Source organism: Panthera onca, chromosome A3 (genome assembly GCF_046562875.1).
Source record: "Panthera onca isolate mPanOnc1 chromosome A3, mPanOnc1 haplotype 2, whole genome shotgun sequence".
NCBI classification, from domain to species: domain Eukaryota; kingdom Metazoa; phylum Chordata; class Mammalia; order Carnivora; family Felidae; genus Panthera; species Panthera onca.
Window position 1 is genome coordinate 33,224,457 of NC_138341.1, and position 10,103 is coordinate 33,234,559.

The 10,103-nt window shown below is 37.8% G+C and overlaps 1 protein-coding gene across 4 annotated transcripts in view; it reads right to left on the reverse strand.

Annotated features, from left to right (window-relative positions):
- SLC8A1 (solute carrier family 8 member A1) overlaps positions 1-10,103 on the reverse strand; it is a 380,167-nt gene that overhangs the window by 366,318 nt on the left and 3,746 nt on the right. The gene's annotated exons all lie outside the window — the stretch shown is intronic.

The following is a 10,103-nucleotide window of genomic DNA, read 5'->3' on the forward strand; positions in this document are numbered from 1 at the left end:
GTGTCTCCCTCTCTCTGCCCCTTCCCTACTCATGCTCTGTCTCTCTCTCTGTCTCTCAAAAATAAATAAACATTGAAAAAAAATTTTTAAAGAAAAACAAAAATAAAGAAAAAGAAAAAAAAGAAAACCCTGCCATTCACTATACTTCTACTATAGTTATACTTCTTCTTATAAGAATGTGAACATGACAAGCCTGATGTTAAAATACAGAATTTCTATTTTGAAGTTTTAAGGCCAAAAGACAAACCAACACCAAAGAGATTCTTTCCATATAAAAAAGGATATTTCATAACATTACCTGTGTTTCTCCTGTGAATACAATTTGACAGTTGTGAGGGACCTTTGGTAAACGTCCAAGTCAGGCTCTTATTTTATGATCAGAGAAGCTTCGATCCAGAAAATGAAAATAAATTTACCGAGATCACAGAACTGGGGCATTGGAAAACCAGGCCTAGACCCCAGTTCTCCCTCCATCATAATCCAGCAATCTTTCCCATATTATTTATGCCAACGGACAATCAATCGGTAGTTACGTTCTGTCTTTGTGATGGAGTTTCCTCTTCTTCATTTTCTCTGTCCCAAGTTGGGTAATACACTTGATACTTATTCCCTTTTTGCAGCTCTGAGAAACTTCAGGTCAGACCTGATCCACCCAAACGTGTGTGCCTTCTCCCCTCTGCAGGTCTCTGCAATCACTACAATCAAATAGTTGAATCATTTGGCCCAAATTCGAATAACGGGCCTGACAGGTCTGGCTGTCCCACTGCCTTTTGGTGACTCATCCATTTAACTTGTAATTTCTTTCAGGTACCTGGACATTTTTTGTCCTCAATCCAACAGCTTTTCTGAAACACATTTTTACTGCAAACACTAAAAATAAGCTCCAGCTTCCAAAGAGGAAGCACAAGTGGGAGAAATTGGTTTTGAGACTAAATAAATTATAATCATGTAAAACCAAATGGGACCTAGAGATTATTTAGTGCCACCTTTCCTTTGGCTGATGTCCAGAAGAGTTCACGTCATTCATTCCTGAGTGTTGTTCGTGTCAGCCATTAGTGGAACTGGGATCCAGAAGTAAGTGCCTCTGTCTTTCTGTCTGATGATCTTAGTTGTATTTTCGGAGGAAAATATTGGGAGGGGGGAGGAAAGCAAATTCTTTGTCATGTGTCATGTTTTTAAGACTTCTCACCGATTATTTCATTTGCTCACACCCCCTCAAATGCAGTGTAATCATTGTTATTATCATTCATTTACAAATGACACCTGAAGCTACAGTTGAAATGAGAAGTCACAGCACTGGGAGATGAATTTTGATGCTGGATATATCAACTTTGTACTTTACTTTGAACAGAAACACTATGATAAATAAAGTTGAAAAGTTATGTATCATCTGATACACAATTTTATGATTGTTCACAGACATGATTTCTTCTGTGTTCACGATAACAAAACCTGCCATTTTGAATGATGATTCTCCAGATATAAGATATGGTAGAAAGAGCATGGATTTTAGTGTCAGGTAGATGTACATTCAAATTCGAGCTTGTCCCACTCCCAATGGAGTAGCTCAACAAATGGTAGTCATAATCCTTTTTATTATTATCCTATGTCTGAAAGTAAACCATCTTCCCTTTGGCGGAGGGGGGGGGTAGTTTGCTTCGATCGTTTGTTTTGTCCTTTCAATTCCATATAAATGAAATCATATGGTATTTGCCTTCCACTCTCTGGTTTGTTTCACTAAACATAATATCCTCATGGACTATCCATGTTGTTGCAAGTGACACACCACCTTTTGAGGAACAACATATCCTATATTAAATGTGCAGGACAAAAGAGAAGCGTCCAAGTCAGGACATGCTCTTAACGCATCTTTTTATTTCTTTTCCATTTATGCCTTAATTGTCATCAGATGACAAGGCCCGGGGCAATTTATGTAAAAATGAAAAGCCATACCAAGAACGAAGGCTGGGTTTGGGAGCAAATCACGGATGTATCAGTTAGTGAGCAAAAAACCAACATGTACATATGAAAGCCTTCCAAAAGTGTCGCACACACTTTTGACCATGAACTTTACAGCAAGAAGGCATTCCAGTGGTTATGAAGTCCAAACTTCTTCATCCCACAGAGAAAACAGGTCTGGAAAAGATTAGTGACATGCTAACTATTCACTTTGTGACAGAATGGGATTGTGAAGACAGGATTTAGGGTTTTGAGTGTAGTAGTTTTACCCCTAGTCTCCAAGCATCGAAATTCATGCCTGTTTAACGATTTACCTCCTCCTGTGGTAGAGTTAGTATTTTTCAAAGAGGACTGTCAGTAATTACTCAGTTGTTAGATGCCAGAAATTATTTGGTTCTCGAGTGGTATCATTTTATCCTTTAAAAAAAAAAATTAAGCAGACCCATTCAGTGGCTACATTCAGGTACCTACACCTTACTCATTATCATTTTTTCCTCACTGGCAAGAAATACTTTGGCTCTAATAAATGGAACAATACAAAACTTAAGTCAAGTTTTAGATGCTATCTAAGTTTTTAGATGTTATCTAAATGAGATATCCACATTGGCCTGAATAAACAGATTATGTGACGAGGTATCCTTGGCATATCTAATTGTGTACATTGGTAAACTGAGTTAAGTTTCCAGATCCAAATGGAGGCACTACTCAAATGATATCTGGTGTCATCAGATTAAAATCCATTTCTAAAAGTATTACCCAAAAGGATTTCAGAACTATCTAAAGATAGAAAATACCACTGTATGGCAAGTACTTCAAACAGTTGGATCAAGATCTGGATAATGTTGCTAAAAATGCTAATGGAAGCTTCTCACTATCACCATGTGTTATTTTTGCCCTCATAACCAGATAAACCTGTGCTTGATTTTTAAAAAGTTATTCTCAGAATATTTCTGGTATTGGAATATAAAATCAGGAAAAAGAATATTCATCTAAAAAAGAAAGATTTCAATCACCCTCTCTTCTGTGTAAGTTCTCTCATTTTGAGGCTGGGCTAGCTTCTGAGGTTGGTGAGTCTGGAGAGCCTCAGAATAAATAGACCACAGTTTGAAGTTAATCAACCACCAAAGGCCACACATCCTTCAACATGTGAATCAGTAGTGTTCCAAGAATCTGTTTATCAGTTAGTCAGGTGGACCTTAGGATGTAAAGAGCCAGTCGGATTCTTAGAATTAACAGTTTGGAGGTAAATGAGGAAGGACAGGCCTCCTGCTTGGGCACGTGGAAGACAAAAGACACATGATTCCTTAGCGAACATTTTCTTCTAGTTCTCCATCCAATGAGAATTATTCATTTCATTATTCACTAAGTATTTGTGGACTACACCCACTGTACGTTAGACACTGTGCCAAACCTTTCACATACAAAGATGAGTAAGATAAGTACATGCCCCCAAGTTGCTTAGAGTCTAATGAGGAGGCCGCAAAACACATTGACAATACTAAGTGTGATCATGGAGATCTATGCAGGGCACGGTGGGAGCACAATGGAAGAAAAAAAATCAGAATAGGATAATGGGGGTGGGGCATTACAGAGAGAAGCGTTCTTGTTTTGAGTCTTAAAGCAAGGGCAGGGTTTGTTAAGTGAAAAGAGAAACAAACACTGAAGAAAGAAGGTAATGAACGTGTAAGAAAATGGAGATCAGAGCCACTTTGGACTGTTTCAGTGAATCGTGAATAGTTTGGTAAAGCTGGGACAAAGAAAGTTTACTGGGTGATAGAGAAGAACAAGCTTAGAGACATAGGCAGGTCTACAATTTCAACAGTCCTTGGTACTAACCTAATAAATTTGGATTTTATCCTAGAAGTTATAGGGATTCATTGAAAGGTTTTACATATAAGTATGCCTGATTGAAATTGTGTTTTAGCAAGATCATTTTGGCAACTAAGTGGAGCATAGTGGGAGTGGCCAGGCTGGAGGAAGGGCATCTCATAGCATGTTACTGAAATAACTCATGTAATAGCTATAAAAGGCAGTGGTGATAGATATAAGAGACATTCAAGAGATAGGAACTATAGAAGAATTTGAGGGCTTATTTGTTGCAGTAGGGAGACAGTCAGTCAAGGAAAGGAGTCTAAGCTGACTTTTTGGTTTAAGGTTAATCAAAGAGTTAGACAAACCAGAGAGATCAGTCAGGTGGATAGTAAAAATGATGAGTTTAATTCTGAAAATATAAAACATGAGTCAAGGAATCTGCAGACATGGGTTGAATAGACAGTTGGATGTATGGATAGGAAGGTGGAGTCATGGTAAGATAGCACCTCGTTGTTCCAAATTTGTTCGTATGCTTTGCTTTGTTTAAGTAAATTACATACCAATGTATGAAAATTTTTCAAAAGATAACCTTGAACCAATCAGTAGTCTGAGGAATTCTGGAGATTGCAAGAGGGGCCATAAAATTGCTAATAAGCAGGAATTTGATAGGGATAGGTCTCAAGGTCCCGTGCATGGAGCCCTTAAAATTACCTGCAACACACTTGTTGGCTGAGTTGTAGCTTTCAATCCCCTAAACACAGCAACAAAATAAATTAAAAATGGGAAGAGGGGAGCCTGGGTGGCTCAACCAGTTGAGTGTCAGACTCCTGATTTTGACTCAGGTCGTGATCTCACAGTGGTGAGAGCAAGCCCTGAATCAGGTTTCGCATTGGGTATGGAGCCTGCTTGAGATTTTTCTCCCTCTCCCTCTGCCCCCTCCCCGGGGCATTCTCTCTCTCTCTCTCTCTCTCTCAAAAAAAAAAAAAAAATAGAAAGAATCTAGTGCACATTCAAAGAAGAGCTTTAGGCATTATACTGAGGTGGAATTCACACACATGTCATAAGAGGACCCACTGAAGAAACTGGAGCCATAGAGAAAGTTTGAGGGAAATGTAGTAACTGCTCTTCTTCAGAAACATCAAGGGATGTCAGTCAGAATAGGAATTGTGTTTTGTAAGATTATAAGGGCTAGAAGTAGCATTAGTAGATACGAGTAGTTATCTTTATTAGTATCTGCTATGTACTTGCCCATAGTGAGTGGATAATAAGATTGACTCTGAAGCCAGATTTGTCCAGGTCTACTATTATTAACTGTGTGACCTTGGGCAGATTTCATTAGTCTGTCCCTGTCTCATTTTCCTCATCAGAAAACGAGGATGACAGTAGGATCCAGCTCATGAGCTTATTGTCAGGATTTCATGAGTTAATGCGTGTAAACACACTGAGAAAAGTGCTTGGCACATAGAAATTGCTTTATGTGTTAGCTACCATTGTTATTAGTAGCTATAGAAATATAAAGGGCATTTGCCCTCCACCCCCATGGAAATGCTAAGTAGAAAAAGAGATTTAGAGAGGTACTCTTTAAGCAAATTTTTAAAATTTATGAATTATTTGTAAGGCAGTGTCTGCAAGTTAAAAATAACTCCACACACTTGCTTACTTTAGAAAACTGACATTTTAAAATAATGTTGCCAGTTTTCATAAATCTCCTCCAGTTCTAGGTGCTTTGATTAGCAAGTACTCTCTTTTGACATGCATGCAGTCGTTGGAAGGACATGGAATCAATCTATGGTCTTCATTTTTGAAAATTGATCTGTAATTGAACCAGAGACACATGGAGGCAAAGAACTTTCAAGAGATCACCCAGTAAAACACCCAATAAGATAGGGAAAACACTCAGGAAGAGAAGTGTTCCTTCAAGTCCTTCACTGGATGTATGGACAATTGTCACCTTTGAGTTTGTTCTTCATCATGCCCTTTGGGAGCTGTCTCTTGACCACCTAGCAGCAATTTCAATTTTGTGGCCCCATCTCCTACAGCATACAGGTGGATCTGACCGAATCTTAATAATAAGAATATATTATCCACGGGAGCTCTAGTAGTTTTGGCTTTCCTCATGTCATAGTAGCATCCCCACTGGGACTCTGTGCTGAGAAATTTTCCTCTGTAGAGACTGCTGGTCTGAGGGGTCCTGGGCCCTCTGACCTATGGTTCCAGCCAGGACAAGGTGTGGTCGCAGTTTCTTCGTGTTGCTAAGACTTTATCTTTGGTGAGTGACTTCCCATTTATTTTGAGAAAAACACTTAAGCCTTGGGCCTTTTGGTTAGGCAAATTGTAAAGATGTGTCTAATATCCTATTTTAAAATAAAAAGGTTTAAGAGGCATCTGAGTGGCTCAGTGGGTTAAACATCTGACTCTTGATTTCAGCTCAGGTCACGATCTCACAGTTTGTGAGTTCAAACCCCACACAGGGCTCTGCACTGACAGCACAGAGGCTGCTTGGGATTCTCTCTCTCCTTCTGTCTCTGCCCCTCCCCTGCTAATCATGCTCACGTTCTCTCTCTCTCACTCTCTAAATAAATAAATAAATAAGCTAAAATAAAATAAAATAAAATAAAACAGTGAGAGAGAGAGAGAGAGAGAGAGAGAGAGAGAGAGAATCTTTGATCCCCCTATGGATGCAGTGAGTGGTACAGGTTTTGATGATACAACCAGGGCATCAAAGTATCAAAGGAAATTTTTCTATCTTCCCACTCTTTACCCTAAACCAAGCTCTTTTAGTTTTAGTTTTAGTCTTTACCCTAAGCCAAGCTCTTCACCATGAAGCAGCAAAGATGGCCTTCATGACCTTTACACATTATCCTAATACATTCATATAGATTATTGAAAGGAAAAAATGAGCTTTGGGACATATATTCTCTATATTATTTATTTTGTCTGTGTTCCAAAGACAGCATGGGCCTAAATTTTGGCTTTGGGACCCAGGGATTGAACTTAAGCTAAGTATATAGTATTACTTAAGTGTAGTTTCTTAATCGTGAAACGTTTGGGGTCTGGTTTTTAGTATACGGTGTTTTTGTTTTTGTTTGTCAACACTCTGAGTTGCTCAGGAAGTCATGTGGTTTAATTTAATGGGTTATTATGGCTGTCTGTTGTTCATATGGTTGTTGACTGTTGATAGTTTAAAAAATGTAAACTATTAGGGCGTATAGATTTATGGGGCCTGCAGAGGCCCCATTTTTTGTCTCTAATCTTATTTGCTTTCCCTTTCCCCTACCTGCATCACAGTAGAAATTTATCTTTTAAGGCAAAAGAATATTTAAATTAATAGTAGCAAAATCATCTCCAGGGAAACAATAAGAAATGGTCTTGCCTATGTGATAGAATAAAAATAGAGTGGTAGAAAGTGGATTTGACCTCTATTCCTCTGCACAAGCATGATAAAAAAGAGGAAAAAAGTTTTCATTACATGCTCTGTGCAAAATCAATCAATCAATAATAAGTGGCCAACCTGTGTATAATTTGTATTGCCATAATTAAAATATGTTTCATTACAATCTTCATAAAACTAATACATAATTGTGCAATGTTACATGCTGAATTCCTGAAGGTCCCGTGCTCATAAGACTGATCTAAATGCAACTTGAATGCCAAGTGCAGCTCTCATTCTTCATTTTAGGTTTATGAACTGGAATTTAAATGCCATTTAACATGCATGTGAACTGGGTCCCTGAATACAATACTAACTTTCATTTGAATGATTCTTATCTCATTTTTTAATTTGTGTCTAGCTCATCTTTGCTACGTCACAGTGAAGGATGGGGGGAAGGATATAAAAATTTTGCCGCCTACTTATTGAAACATAATGTGATGAAGAGAGGAGGGAAGAAGATGGAATATAGTCACAAAATAATAATTTATCCTCTAGGTCTGAAAAATAGCCAGTCAACAATTTGGAAACGTTAGTTTATAAAGAACAGTCAATGTTATTTCTTATTCAGGGATATGAAATATTATTTAATGTACACTTGACCTTAATAAATAAAAGTAAATAAATCTTATTTCTTATTACACTTTCTTTTCAGAAGCACTATTTCCAATGGTTAGCTTACTCATTAAACATTAAACTAAATGAACAGTAATCTGAGAAGAATAACACGGCTTGCTTTTTTTATCAGACACTATACTGAATATTTTTTGACATTAATTTTTTCACTCATTCATTTATTTGTTTCCATTTTTAAAAGGCCAGGAAACAATTGTGAGACAGTTAGAACACGGAGGTTAAGCACAGGCTTCAAACCCTGCCTCTTCTGTTTACTTGCTGTGTGACCTTGGGCATATTATGCAACCTTTCTGTGCCTCACTCTTTTTCTGTGAAATGGCTGCTTATCTTGTAGAGCAATGATCAGAATTAATAAGTTAATATATGCGACTTGCTTGGAAGCATGCTTGGAAAATAATAGAGCGCAACACATGCCAAGGTAGTTACTAGAGAATTTGCCCAGCATGGCGATAAGATGCATGATTGGTAGTCAATAGATTTGTCTGAATCTAGAATTTGGAGATTCAACCAAAACCAAAACCAAAACCAAACCTTTTTATGTCATTGCATGTATTGTATCCATATGGGTAAAACAGTGGTAAAATTAGTTGAAAGTTAGAAATAGTTTGTTAAAATTATATTTCTTTAAATGAAATTCAAGAATAGCTTGCAATCAATACTGTCATTTCATAAATGATCACATCTTATCTCTCAGGGGGTAAGCTGCTGGGCAGACTGAAGGCCTAGACTGATAATTACTATTATAAATTATTACTGATCGGAATGTAATACATTACTCTTCATAGAGCAACTATTCAATGAAGTCTTCTATTTCTACCTAAAACACACCTTGCTCGGAAAATGATTCAAGAAATGTTAACTGATGCCCTTCTCAGCCATGATGATACGAGCTCATTTTTGAAATTGCTTTTTTTTGTATGTCTCTTACTATTCATGAGTGAATATATATCTGTATTTATGTCTTTATTTTTGATATCTTAAATGACAGTTTCAAGGCTCACCTTCATGGTATAATTTAGAGTAAGAAAGGGATTCAATGGGCACATACTCAACCAATGAAAGAGTATTTAATCAGTGCTTCCCAAAGGCTCAGTTTTAGTGCTGGGTTGATTTTAAAAACTGACTTGAGAGGCATTTAAGAATTCATCTATACGCTCCTTGAAATGTGATCACTCTTCTGTGTAATATTCCTAGTTTCAGAGACTTCCTCAAGAGACTGATTTGACTTTAATATTGCTTTCAAAGATGGTACCACCATTTACTGGCCACGAAGCTAAATACCTTGTGCGCATTCTGCCACTTAATCCCTTCCATGTGGTTATGCTGTTACTATCCAAAATTTATAGTGAAGGAAATGGAGGCCTACAAAGATGATGTTACCTGCCCAAGGTCACACAGCCATGATGTACATTGAAGAGCCAGGATGAAACTCAGATTGTCTGATCCCACCTACAATCAGCAGTCAGAACTCTGATCGTTGCTTCCACCCACTATCTTGAATAATCTTCTTTATCTAAGATCTTTAAGTTGTATTTACTTGCATTTGGCCCAGACTCTTTCCTTGGAGGGTTGGGCAGCCCAGTCTTCGTTTCCCACCTTAAATGGAAGGAGTCTCTTGTGGCCCTACATATCCTCATCATATTTTGGCTACCATTAGTTTCTCATTCATGTATTTTGATATGTGATAAACGAATAGATCTCCCGCATAAAATCACTCACTCTCTTTCCAGAATTCTTGCCACTTAGAAAGGCAAAAGGCAAAAAAGGCAATGATTTGCCTATTCCCAAGAAAACTGTTGCTATCCAAAATTAACAAGCCCTTTCAAGATGGCTGTTTGCTACTCGCTAAAATAGTATAAAATGTCATTTACCGTCTATAATTCAGAACCATAACATCACATATACATATTTTTTAACGTTTCTATAATTGTGGCTAACACACATAAATTTCAGGCTAAAGAAGTATGAGAGATATCACATAGATCCATATCAATCCTTTGTATAGAGAAAACTTCTTTTTAAATATGCTGAAACCTGGGGTGCCTGGGTGGCTCAGTCGGTTAAGCGGCCGACTGCAGCTCAGGTCATGATCTCGCGGTCCGTGAGTTCGAGCCCCGCGTCGGGCTCTGGGCTGATGGCTCAGAGCCTGGAGCCTGCTTCCGATTCTGTGTCTCCCTCTCTCTCTGCCCCTCCCCCGTTCATGTTCTGTCTCTGTCTCAAAAATAAATAAAACGTTAAAAAAATTTTTTTTTAAAAATATGCTGAA